Genomic DNA, 14,327 nt, shown 5'->3' with positions numbered 1-14,327 from the left:
TACCACTTCTTAAGTTTGACCTTTGTATACATTTTAATCCACAAGATAATAATATACCAACGAAAAAAATGAAAATCTGCCTGTAGTGAGTATTTGGCCACCCCCAAGCAAAATCTTAAATGATGCTGCTGTATATTCAAGATTTTTCTGTTTCTCTCGGCTTCACTGTAATGTGTCATACAACGTTATTGGAGAGAATGTTTAATTTATCTGCCCCTAACTGCGACACGCATACTCCTAGTTATTTACTAGTGCTTTAATAGTCCGGCCTAGTGTCCATGGTTGTGATAATAATTCCGAATGACCCATTCAAATTGTTTGTTGATGTTCAGCGTCCCGAGGCTATATAAGACGTGGATCTGCACCGCCGAAATACATTCAAATTCATTCACGCATTCAAGTGCATTCAGTGCATGCATTCAAATGCATCTGCTACAAACAAAGCCAAGGGAACTTAACCTTGGCTCCAGAAATATGAACTAGGGCTATAACATCGTACGAATGCTCTCCCATCTGGAGTCGAACTCAGTACTTCGTGCCTCAAAGGCGCGAGAGTTTGCCACAAGACCAGCGGATATGAATATTTGTAGCCTATACATAGTACAGAAGAAAGCTATATCTGTAATACAACCCCTTCCCTTGCTATAATCAAATGATGTGTCATTATCTTGATATCATACAACCCCGCAAGTGCACATTCAATTTACGTACGGCAGTACGAGCATAATATCTCAACATGATTTGCATACAATGCAAAGCCACTTAAGCGTGGCTCCAGAAACATGAACAAGAACTATAAGATCTGTCGAAAAGTTGGCTGGTTGTCTTGACCAATGATGGTTCTAGACTATTTCCCCAGGGGAGGGGAATTTAAATACAACATACTGATAATCCTTGTTTAGCACGATTGAAGCTTTGCCTCAGGGGCAAATATTGGAATTTTGATGAAGGAAACTAACGTGATTCCCCCAAATTGTTGTAATTTATGCAAATGTTGGAAGTTCAATGGAGGAAACTAATGTTATTCCAGCGGTTTTTGGACTTCTCTTGAATAAGGGAAAGCATATAAAAATATGAAAGTTCTTTTCAACTAGTAAAGAAAGAAGTCCCGAATTGGAATCCTGAAGTTATCATGGTAGACTTCGAGAAAGCAGTAATAAATTCTTTTGGTCCTTCAGATTCCATAAGTAGATGCAATTTTTACTTTAACCCGTATCTTTGGCGTAAGATATAGGATTTGAGCTGTGTTACAGATTATAAAAATGATATAAGACTTCATGTTCGAATCTGTTCTTCCGTTAGAGATGGTCGACAGTGGTTGGCTGTGTATTCAAGATACCCACTCATCCCCTAAGCTTGAGCAGTTCTATGACTATTTCGTTGACCAGTGGCAAGAAACTTCTACAGTCCCAGTAAGCACGTGGATCTATCATGAAAAACGCCATAGAACAAATAATCCCGCAAACGGTTAGAATAATAGATTAAATACTCTGTTAAACAAGCAAAATCTTCATGTCATCGAAAATGAAATGAAATTTTTAAGTTTTATATCCCACGGTTATTCCGGTTAGGCTAAAGGAGACGGTGATGATGAGTAATGAATGAAAATGGTGCAATGAAGAAAGTGGGAGGAAACGGAAGAACCCCGAGGAAACCCACGCACACGGTGTTCGTCCACCATGAAGTTCACTTGGCGGGGGCTGGGATCGAACCTGGGACACCAAGCACCAGAGGTGAACGCTGTACCATTGAGCCACCGCGACCCTCCTCATATCATCGAATTCAAGGGCGGACTGGCCCACCCTGCTACCCTACAAATGCAGGGTGGGCCCCCCAAACAGGTGGGCCCCTTCACCAATTTTAAAAAGATGTGCTCAATTAAACCTATCAACATCAAAAATATGGCAGGGTAACTCCTGCAAACTTGTGTTTTGCATAAAAAAGACGTAAAGTTAAACTTTCATGAACAGACCTTATTCTTCTTCACGTTTATCGACTTGGAAAGGTTCCGTCTATGAAACAATCAGGCCCTAAAACATTGCAGGGGAGTGATTGTAAGATTACTGTAAAGAAAAAATATAAAAGTGGTGCTAAAAAGCGAGAACACAAACGAAGATGTGATTTACAAAAAGCTGCATCTGACCCAAAACAACGTAGGCTATTTGAATCTGTGAAGCCCTAAGAAACAAATGAGCGTGATGTGACATTCGAGTACTGCAGGATAGTTACCAGGTATATTTTGTTTTTCTGTCTAAGGTGTTTATAAGTTATAATGTATACACCACGTCTTTGGATGATTTCAGTCAATTGTAGCTTATCTTTTATGGCTATTTTTACTTGAAATTACACAACTTTAACAGGCGAACACGAAATTAACTGAACTGTTTGCTGCCGCGTAGTGCTTTCAAACTGGTCAGATCAGGCTTTCATGAGTCAGGGGTCGAGTCAAGCCTGCTTGAGACACGGGTCGGGTCAGGTCACCTACGCTAGGGTCAGGGCTGCTCTAGCCACGGGTCGGCTCGGGCAAACTTTCTTATGCGCCGTTTCGGCTAAATCCTTCTCGGGTCGACAGGGTCGGGTCAAGTTGAACGTCGACCCGACCCGAATCATGACGCTAATAGGTTTAAGCCGAAACGACGCATAAGAAAGTTGACCCGAGCCGACCCGTGGCTAGAGCAGCCCTGACCCGACCTGTGACCCAAGGAGGTTCGACTCGAGCCCTGACCCGATGAAGCCTGACCTGACCCGTTTGAGAGCACTAGCTGCCGGCACTGGGCTTAGTAAGCGTTGGTGTAACTTCTAACAGTGCTGAGCACTTATGCTGTCAGTCAAATCAGTGTGTATATCGTCTAAATGTTAACTTCCCTTTAGTTATTTAAAGTTAATTTAAAATAAAATTGTAGTACAATGTAAAGATCATTTGTGATGTGCAAAGTAGGTATTCATATGAAAAGAGAAGTTGGGGCCAGCCGAGGAATGGGCGGACTACACTAGACGATAGACGATATCTAATCTTTCTGCGACATAAAGATATGATATTATGACTTACTTATGTCAAGGAAAATCTTGCGTTTCGAAATTATCGCAAATTTACCTCCAATCGCATTCTTTGTGTTGCATTGAGGCCACAAAGTTACAGCTTTTTCAAGTTTCCAACACTGACGGCATGTCTGTTGTCCGTAGAGATGTAAATGAGCGAACTTTTCAGGCGAACTTTCATTTTCGAAAATTCGTTTCCGAACTTTTCATAAGCAACTTTTCCCGAACTTTCACTTTCTTTTATTTACTAATTAGCGACACTCATTTTTATATAATTACTTATTCTGAACATAGTGTAATGACTGTGAGCTAACTATGTAGTATTAAGTATAATTATTTGCACCATAATGATAGAAGATGGACTGACACTAGAGACCTGCACGGGCCGGGCTTGGGCGGGCCGACTCTGTTATTTCTTTCGGTCGGGCCGGGCTTGGGCGGGCCGACACTGTTATTTCTTTGGGCCGGACCGGGCTTGGGCTGGCCGACACTGATTTCTCTTCAGATCGGGCGGGCTGGGGCCGATCAATTGCAATTCTTTAATAATTATTGACTTTCGTTAAACGATACTTGGAATAAAGGCAAACGTTGAAGAAGTCTGTACGTGAAAAATGTTACAAACAATGCAATAGCTATTTACAGTTTGTGTTGCTTAGCGGCTCCACTTTCACTATAGAGGATTGCAGGCATTATGCGGTAAATTGAGCTCTGACCTTGACCTTCACTGAACTCAAAATATAAAAAGAAGAGGTGGGAATGTTTTGCCTCTCGCTAAACAATATTGCCATCTTCACTTTATGCTAAAAATCAATTAAGTTAGATTTTTGTTACAGGGAATGTAGTTTTTGTTCTCTCGGTGACAGGTAAAGTTCTAGGAGGCAATGGTACCTACTATTCGGGAGGCAAGCGTCAGGTTGTGAACCAGAGTTTAGAAAATGTTTCTGAGTGTTAGGTCAAATTTAGTACTAAATTTTGAAAAAGATTCGGGCCTGAGCTAATTTTTAAAAAAAAATTATCGAACCGGGGTCGGGCCAAAAACTTTTAAAATTTATCGGGCCCGGGCCGGGCTTGGGCCAAGAATTTTGAAAAACTTATCGGGCCGGGCCGGGCTCGGGCCGAAAATCTCCAAAACTTTTCGGGCCCGGGCTGGGCCGGGCCTAGGTACGTTCGGGCTGGGTTGGGCTCGGGCCGAAAAATTCGGCCCGTGCAGGTCTCTAACTGACACATATTGACATTATACATGATATGGATAAACACGTAAAACACATTACTGTAAGTGAATCAGTGCTTTCCACAAAGAAAAAATATTAAATAAAATGATTAATTTTGTATTGGTAATGCGTGAGTTTATGATTTAAAAAAAAAAAAAAAAAAACTTGTTTGTGCAAGTCAAATTTAAGTTTTCGGTCGTCAGCATCATGTAAAATTGAAGGTTTCTGCCGAAAACATACTGTTTTATGATATAGGCTTGGAATTTGAAATACATGCTTGTAACGCTCCGTAACGTCTTTTGAAAAAATATGAAAATTATGTACTATTAGAAAGAGAAAAAATAAAATAAAATAAATTTACTTCGATTTTTAATATCGCCATGTTATATACCAAATGGTTTGTAATTTTACAGGGATTTTTTAATGGACAATTTAAAAAAAATGAGCCGAACTTTCGGTGAACTTTCGCGCGAACTTTTCATGTTTAAACTTTTCATGAAATTTTCCAACACTAGTTGTCCGACCTGACACGCTTGGGAGGGGGGAGTTGTCTGCTAAGAGCGGGGCGTACTTCCTCGAGATTATACAGCAATATCTAGACGAGTTTGTGTATGTGGGCTACAACATTTTCTTCTCACCAAAAAGACAGGTACAGAGAGAGATTGCGGCACATTCGCGAGCAGACTCCCGACTGAAGTAACTATTTTTTACGTATCATGGGGGAGGGAGCCCCAGATCAGCTATGACAAAATACGGATCTTCGTTAAGTAGGGTGCTTGCAGGTTTGGTTACTTTAAAAAAAGGTTCAGATATGTTATTTTACATGAAAACGCAATAAAAATTGCCTCAAAATTAATTAACGTTTCCCAAATGTCTATATCTCCTCTACTGCTTTTTTTAATCTGATGGTACAGATGTATTACTTTTATATGTAATACATATGAAGAATGCCAAATGCATTTTTTTACATTTTTATACAGTGGGCCCTCATTTCAGTTTAGCAGGGTGGGCCCTATGGTTGCCAGTCCGCCCCTGATCGAATTAGTCCGTTTTCTCAAGCTAGAAGCCAAGACAAGTGATCATCCTTAAGACGAAAAGTATCTCAACTTGCAAGGTAAAAGAAGAAAGAAAGTAGCTCGACAAAAAAAAAAAAAAAGTAAAGAATATTTTGAGTAGTTTTGATGTTTCAAAAGAAGTTAGAAGATGTTTGGTTGCACTTTCATATATTCATAAGTTGTTATAAACTGTAAATCGTGTACATGTGTTGATAAGAATTACATAGATATATAGGTGGTGATAACAACGGTAAACGGCCTGCTGCAGATGAACCAAGATCATAGAAGATCCAGATACTAGTTCAACGAAGGCTTTTTATGAGAGACGACTTTTGTATCCTTTTGGTGTAATTTGTGAATTCATATCCAACACATTTCGGGGATACATTGATCGATTTTGAGTTCAACGCGAGGAGTTGACCGTTTTACGTTAGTACCAATTCTCTTGTTACTACCTTAAAAGGAAAAAGACAACAGTATGGAAAGCATGTGTGTATGTATGTATGTATGTATGTATGTATGTATGTATGTATGTATGTATGTATGTATGTATGTATGTATGTATGTATTATTATTATTATTATTATTATTATTATTATTATTATTATTATTATTATTATTATTATTATTATTATTATTATTATTGTTATTATTATTATTATTACTCTTTCCGTATTTCCTTGAGAATGCAATTCCATATCCTCCTCTGCTATAACTTTATTAAAAATACACAGAAACAGTTTCAGTTATTAAACATGTGCGGAAATGGGAAATATTTTCAATGTCAAAACATATCATGTCATCGCCCATGGCACTTTAACGAATTTGAGAAGCATTTTGAGAAGTACGGATCTGGGAATGTACGCATCTGGGAGGTAATCCTTACAACATATGTCAACCATCACAGTTCGTCCCTGGGATGAGCATACAGGGTCAAGTTGCACGGGTGAAACTGCTGACAAGGAATAACACTTTAGCACGACGCCAATGATGCCGCGAACATGCAACATGGACCTCTGATGATTAGAAACGTGTCATATGGTTGGATGAGTCATTATTCATCTAATTTCAAAAGACAAGCCTTTTTTTTTTTTTTTTTTTTTTTTTGTGGCGAATCCAAGTGAAACGTGGCAGTCGATCTATAATCCTTTGGGCACCAATAACTTGGGTACGATGCTGACCCTTCCATCCATCCCTTCTCATGAAACTGAGTGATACACTGCAAGCGGGATTGTGGAATATTGCACTTGCTATCAATCGCGATCTCTGTGACTCAATTCTACGACACATCAGGACTGTTCTCAGAGTGAATGCTGGTTCAGTGAGATATCAATCAGAAGTTTCACGTTTCTCACATGTTTCCATTAAATTAAAGATTCGTATTCGGTAATCCGTATTGGTACTGCTGTGAAACGAAGCGAGTCATAGTCATCGTTTCATCTGTTTCAGCGTTGTCGTCGTTCAGAGACTATATATATATATATATATATATATATAGAGAGAGAGAGAGAGAGAGAGAGATTGATACATAGATAGATAGATAGATAGATATTATTGATTCATAAAACAAATTGCTATTCTGTTGATTAGTGCTCTCAACGGGTCGGGTCGGGTCGGGTTGAAGACCGACCCGACCCGACCCGTGACCCGAATTGACTGACCCGACCCGATGACCCGACCCGACCCGACTGACCCGAACCGTGATCCGACCTGATTGACCCGACCCGACAACCCGACCCGAGCTGACCCGACTGACCCGACCCGATAACCCGACCCGAGTGACCCGACCCGATAACCCGACCCGAGCTGACCCGATTGACCCGACCCGACAACCCGACCCGATTGACCCGACCCGATAACCCGACCCGAGCTGACCCGACTGACCCGACCCGACAACCCGACCCGAATGACCCGACCCGACAACCCGACCCGACCTGACCCGACTGACCCGACCCGAGCTGACCCGACTGACCCGACCCGACAACCCGACCCGAGTTGACCTGACCCGACCCGAGTCGGGTCGGGTCGGGTCACGGGTCGGGTCGGGTCAACCCGATCCGTTTGAGAGCACTATGGTCACAACACTGGGTGAACACCAAAATGCACTCCCATTGGGAATTGAACCCGGACCACGTGTACCGAAGTCTTACACGTTAACCACTAGCTAGATCAAGCGGGGATTTGTATATGCATCTTAATGAATATTTGGCACTTTTGAGGTTTGGTTATTTCTTTTTATAACTGATACCAATGTCCGACGTGGGAGAAATTTATTTTTATTTTTATTTTTTATTTATTTATTTATTTTTATTTTATTTTTTTTTCTTTAGTTCTATGTGACGAAATTTTTCTTCAAGGTCAGTGTTCTCACCTGCTGGGACGGCAGGGCGTCTTCTCGAAAGGCAGTAGCAAGAGTCTCTTGGCGGAGACAAAAGGAAATCGTTTAACTACAATGATAAGGGTTGAGGAAACAGGAGAACACCTGTGATTTTTTCCAACCCTTCAACTTTCATTCCAAAATAGGTTTTAATGATTCCGGGACCCGTACCACTTTGATTTTTCTTTCTCGGTAATTAAAACTTATTTTACAGTATATATAGTTGCACGTAAGAAGATACATAATATGAATTTAAAAATACAGGTTGATATTTAATTATAAAGTACTAATTTTATTTCATCACTTTCAGCCCAACAAATGAAATTCAAACAATTCGTTCCCTAGGTCTTGGTCATCAATACTGCGTCTTATTCTTTGTCTTGCAGTCAAGTCTTGGTCCTGTATTTCGTAGTCTTGGTGATCTTTCATGCTATACAAGAGCCAAGAATGCTCACCTCATCGGTACAAATGAAGACCAAGTGTGATTTTGATTATGGTATTTCATACAATACGGAAAGCTAGAAAATACGCTCATCGCTACTTGGTGATCACCAAAACAAGGCCAAGAGCAAGATTACTATGCAATTCGTCTTGCATATCCAATCTTTATCTTGTTCTTGTATCGATGTCCTTGGGCTTGGTGAAATAAAATGAAATATTCACTTTAAGCAGGGGTGTAGCCAGCAGGTTCGTGTAGGAAGGGCCCGCCGTTTTTGAGAGGGGGGCGGCTACAATGTACAAAGCAAAAAATGTGTTGCTGCTAGTGTTTTTCAGGCCTAAAAGAAAGGAAAATTTTGGTTTCCTTCTGGAAAACTAAAAACACAATTTTATCTTATTTATTATTATTATTATTATTATTATTATTATTATTATTATTATTATTATTATTATTATTATTATTATTATTATTATTATTATTATTATTATTATCCATAAATTATATTCAAGATAGTTTTTATTATGCTTAATCAAGAACTACTGCCCGGGACCAAACGCTATACTTTTGTGCATAACTATAAAGATAACCAGAAAGTTCTGTCCCTTTTCGTGGAGGTCTGTGTTCAATTGGACCTCACACCGTGAGTTGAATGCGAGTGGAGATAAGGCGAACTCAGTTGTTGGTGTGGGTATATCCAACATACTACCCGGTTGTGGCAATTCAGATACACAGTGAACTTGCGTAAAGACAGAGGGAACATGGGACATCCACAGAGCGTCATAAGAGCATGTATGCTGAACGAGTTCAAATGGAGGTCAAACGCCGCTGTAGCGGGACAGAAAATATGCCAGGCCTTTGTTGAGGGTGTCGTGACGACGCGGACAGTGCAGCGATGGTTTAACCAGTTTAAGGACGATGACCAAACACCCGAAAACACCACATGCCAGAAGACCAACACATGTACGTACAAAGAGGAACTGGGACTACAATTCAGTGTGTGGAGAAACCATTCGGCAGCACATCCATCAAGTTGGGAAGCACTACAAGTTGGGTCTCACATGTTTTGACTCCGGGCCAGAAGGCAACGCGGCAGTCGCATGGGTTTATTTACTGTTTCGGAGCCATTTCTGGACAGGGCGTTGACATGTGATAAAAAGTGGGTCCTATACGAAGCTCCACGGCGCCGTCATCATTGGTTAGCATCCCATGAACCGATTTCAAAACAGCCGAAACCAGCACTGTACCAGAAGAAGGTCCTTCTGTGTGTTTGGTGCATCGTGCATCGGGAACTGCTACCAGCTGGTCAGAGTATCAATGCAACTGTGTAGTGTCAGCAGTTGAGCTGTGCTCAACAAAAACTCAAAACTCTGGAGCCATCACTTCTGAATTGCAAATAGGTCCTCGTTTACGGGACAACGCTAAGTCCCACGTGGCTAGGATGACTCAGGACACCATTCTCCGCCTTGGATGGGAAACAATATTGCAACCACTATATTCCCCGGGTATTGCACCGTCCGATTATTACCTGTTCCATTCTTTGGACAATCACCTTAGAGGCCGCCAATTCAAATCCCTAGTAAAAGTCCAAAATGCACCTGATACCTTCTTCGTTTCACGGCCCACCAACTTCTACCGCGATGAATTCCATGGCCTTCCAGAACGTTTTCAGAAGGTCGTCGATGTTGATGGGGACTATTTTTGATCTTCCAGGTTAGGTGACGTATCGATGTTCGAAGGTGGTGGGTGAAAAAGCAACAAAACTTTTCTTGGTTACCTTTTTATTTAAATTTAAGACCTTGTATACAGAACCTATGTACACGAGATTGATTTTCTTTAAATTTCACTTAATTTCTTTATAGTTTCCTGACAAAAATATTTATTTATTATTCGTGACTAAAAAAAAAAAACAATTATTTTATTACACTGAGTAGAAATAAAAGAGATCTAATGAAATCCAAACTGAATAAAAACATTGTTTCTCACCAAATTTTCCATTCTCTGTCTTTTAAAATACTTGTTAAAGCATATAAAAATATAATGTACTTACAAATCAGTTTAGTACCTTTGTTTTATGGCTGTATTTATAATACCTTGTTAAAATGTTTGTCTTTAAACTGTCAAATATAAATCGCAGTAAATTGTGTAATCTGCTGTCACAAAAATGTATCCTATTGTTCGATCGGTATGGAAAAACAATATTTCTCCATACTATTTTACCATAAATTATTAATTGTCAATAACTTTGTTACTTTTAAATGAAGGAAGCGAGATTATTTTACTATGATGTTTTTAAAGCTGGTCATTTGGGGGGGGGGGGGCAGGAAACCATTTGGGGGGCCTGGACCCGATGGCCCCCCCTTGGCTACACCCCTGAGTTTAAGGTCCCTCGATTCTGCTTTGAGGCTAAGGGATATGGTGACCATGAGAAATGAATGAAATGGTGGAATGAAGAAAGTGGGAGGAAACAGGAGAACCCAGAGAAAACCCACTACACGGCGTTTCTCCACCACAAAGCCTACTTAACACAAGCTGGGATCGAACCATGGACACCATGCACCAGAGATGGATTCTCTACCACTGAGCTACCGCGGCCCTGCTTGGGCTTGGTAGTCCATATCCAATCTTTCTTTTGGCCTTGCTTAAACAACTTCTAGTTTTGTTCTAAATCCAGACTCCATATTGGCGTAGATATTAATATTACAATCGATTGATATTAATATTACAGTCGATTGGTAAAATCAATCTTCCACATTTAAAAATTAAAGTACACACAAGTACAAAAATAAGCATTTACCATAAAAACACTAGCTGCAAGTGTTCAAAATAGTTTTATGGTTTCTATAAAATCAATTGAAAATTGTTATTTTTAATTAGGCAGCTAGTGTAAAACAGCAGTTTTCGACTCCAGCCGAGTTTAAGCTCAACCTAAACTTAGTTGACCAAAGTGAACTGACCCGACTGACCCGACCCGACAACCCGACCCGACTGACCCGACAACCCGACCCGACTGACCCGACCCGATAACCCGACCCGACTGACCCGACCCGATAACCCGACCCGAGCTGACCCGATTGACCCGACCCGACAACCTGACCCGACAACCCGACCCGATAACCCGACCCGAGCTGACCCGATTGACCCGACCCGACAACCCGACCCGAATAACCCGACCCGACAACCCGACCCGAGCTGACCCGACTGACCCGACCCGACAACCCGACCCGAGTGACCCGACCCGATAACCCGACCCGAGCTGACCCGACTGACCCGACCCGACAACCCGACCCGAGTGACCCGACCCGATAACCCGACCCGAGCTGACCCGACTGACCCGACCCGACAACCCGACCCGAGCTGACCTGACCCGACCCGACCCGTAACCCGACCCGAGCTGACCCGACCCGACTCGGGTCGGGTCGGGTCACGGGTCGGGTCGGGTCAACCCGACCCGTTTGAGAGCACTACTGTTGATCATGAGTAATCGGATACGCAGTAGCAACTAAGGATTAAGGTAGAAGGAACACAGGATTATTCTACATACAATCCTACTTTAGTCCACAAGTATAGTCTAGTCTAGCAGTAGTAGTAGTCTAGTTAATTTCTGCTGGAGACGCTAACTGGCACACTCCGCATAAAAAAAAAAAAAAAAAAAAGCGACAGCTAACGCCGTGCAGTTAGGCCACCCAATATACACCTTCTTATCCCATAATTGTGTCAGGTAAAGAGAGCCCCTCTGTCTCCTCCTTTCTTCTCTCCCATACTAAAATTAGCTAACAACATGACCGCAATTCTAATTTCAAACTTCACATGTATTAGTTTCGATAAAATGAAATAACAAAACCGAGACGAAACAAGATTCATAAGTTGATGTAGGGAGAAACTGAAACACACACAATGAAAAATTGAAACCAATGGATGTCTATTACACAGAGGATCAGAAATGAGGCAGAGAGAGAGGGGGGAGAAGAAGGAAATGAAAAGGAAGAACAGATAAAAATGTGGAATTTAAACGTAGTAAGAAAAGAACCTAACATTATAAAGTTGTGTTTCCAGAAATCCAACAGTAATGTAGAAATAACGTTTGTTTTTACATACTTTTTCAGAACTAATCGAACATATAGAGGATGCTTTAAACATTCATAAAGTCACTTTCATAAAGGATAGCATACTAAATTTCCAGTAGAACTGTAGATCTCCTAGACACAACTACGATAATGTCAAAAGTTTAACACACATGCTTTGTTTCCGCGTGGTCCGATTGCGAATTCGGTATGTTTATTGGACGTACTGATCCAAAATATGTTCTAATAAACCCAGTAGGTAGCGTTGGTGATATCCTCAATTTCAGACTACTAATGCAAAATGAACAAAAAACAAAAAAACAAAAAAAGGAAACGAAAAGAAAAGAAAGAAAGAAAGAAAGAAAGAAAGAAAGAAAGAAAGAAAGAAAGAAAGAAAGAGAAAATCGAGTAAGTGCTATTTTACTGCTAAATTTCTATCAGATATATCCTATATTAAAAGTCCAAACTGTATCGTAATGAAAAGTTACAAATGTTCGAAAGGAAAAGTTTATGTTCCTCATGTTTCAAATTTCAACGTGAATAAAACACATTGAACTATAGGATGGAAACAAATTTTGTGAAACTAGTATAAATAAAATTTTGTTTTCAAATAACCAAAGAGTTTACCATTTTCTAGTCTTTTCCGAAGATTTATCTGTCCCGAACATCCAGCATCGATTTCCTCTCTTGCGGATATAACGTAATTTGCACAGATAGAGTGAACAGGCTAGAGCTCAAACAAATCATCGTGTCAGTCAGATGATGTTGGTTAGGTTATAGACCACCACTGGGTCAAGGATTCAAACCAGTAGTGACCTGGTAATTCAACTGACTCGGTAACCCAGAGGATGGAAAAGAGTTTTTTCTTATTTCCTTGCGTTTAAACAGTATTTCTGTCAGAGATGGCCATTGCTGGAGATGTTACCTCCAGACCATGAAAAGCACGAAAGAGAGAGAGAGAGAGAGGGGGCGAATATAAATATGAAACAAACATATCATTGCAGTGTATGATGTAGAATGCACACACTGTTTATTGGAATTATCGCCAGTGATGCCTTGCAGGTTCTCCAATAGAAGATAATTCTCTGTTTGCAACCATTATTTTATGCGAAAAAAATCATACTACCTGATGGGGAATCGAACCAATGTTTTCAGTTTGGAAGTCTAGCACGCTACCACTACACCACCAATTGCTTTAGCAAAATTTTGTTTAACAAATGGTGTAGTGTTCCTTTCTGAGAACGATAACACGAAAAGTGTATACAGCAGATCAATGATGTGTTTGGAATGTCCTGGTAATTCCCTTCCCCGTTCACAACCAACATTAGTAAATCGTCTTTATCATGATAGAGGTGTTTGCTTCTACATTCTTACGTATTGCTAGTCCAGTATGATAAGTCGATTCTTCACAATCACTTTGTAAAAAGAATTAACTTTGGCGTGAACAGGACTTGAATCTATGTTAGATAAGTCCATTACGTTACCCCTACACTATCATGACACTTTAAATTACAAGTCAAATATTACATACTTTACCCTGATCTTTGGAACGAACCGGCTTCTTCCTGAAGGATATTTGCACCAAAATGCCCAACGAAATTCATTTGTTCGACGAGCTAGGGAGAAATTAGTGCCCACTAATAACACATTTACAGTATAAGTGTCTATTATTATTATTATTATTATTATTATTATTATTATTATTATTATTATCAATTACCCGCTTCGCTGCATTAAATTGAGAAAAAAATAGTAATAAGTTCCGTTACTCAGTCACTTTTTACTATTACTAAAGCGCTCTTTGATATCGGTCATTTTCCATGAGTTTTATATATTGTGGGGCACGGCATCTGCAGTGTCATTGTTCATCACAGCTAGCCGGAAAACTATGAATTCGACACTGATATTGGTTATTTCGATTATTTTTTGTCTCCCCCTCCTCCAAGTTTCGGGGCAGAATTTGGATTTGAACAGCATCAGATGTGTCACTGTTAATCCAAAAACTATTGATCCGACACTAATACCGGTCATTTTTCGTTCTTTTATAAATGTTGTTCCCTCTCCCTTAAGTTACACCATCAAAGTGATATGACAGAAATTATCTCAGGTTCGAACTTCATCTAGGTTGAAAATTTGACCGAGATT

The sequence above is a fragment of the Thermobia domestica genome, chromosome 9 (genome assembly GCF_964235325.1).
Source record: "Thermobia domestica chromosome 9, izTheDome1.hap1.1, whole genome shotgun sequence".
In the NCBI taxonomy this organism is placed as follows: domain Eukaryota; kingdom Metazoa; phylum Arthropoda; class Insecta; order Zygentoma; family Lepismatidae; genus Thermobia; species Thermobia domestica.
Note: the sequence above shows the minus strand (reverse complement) of the source record.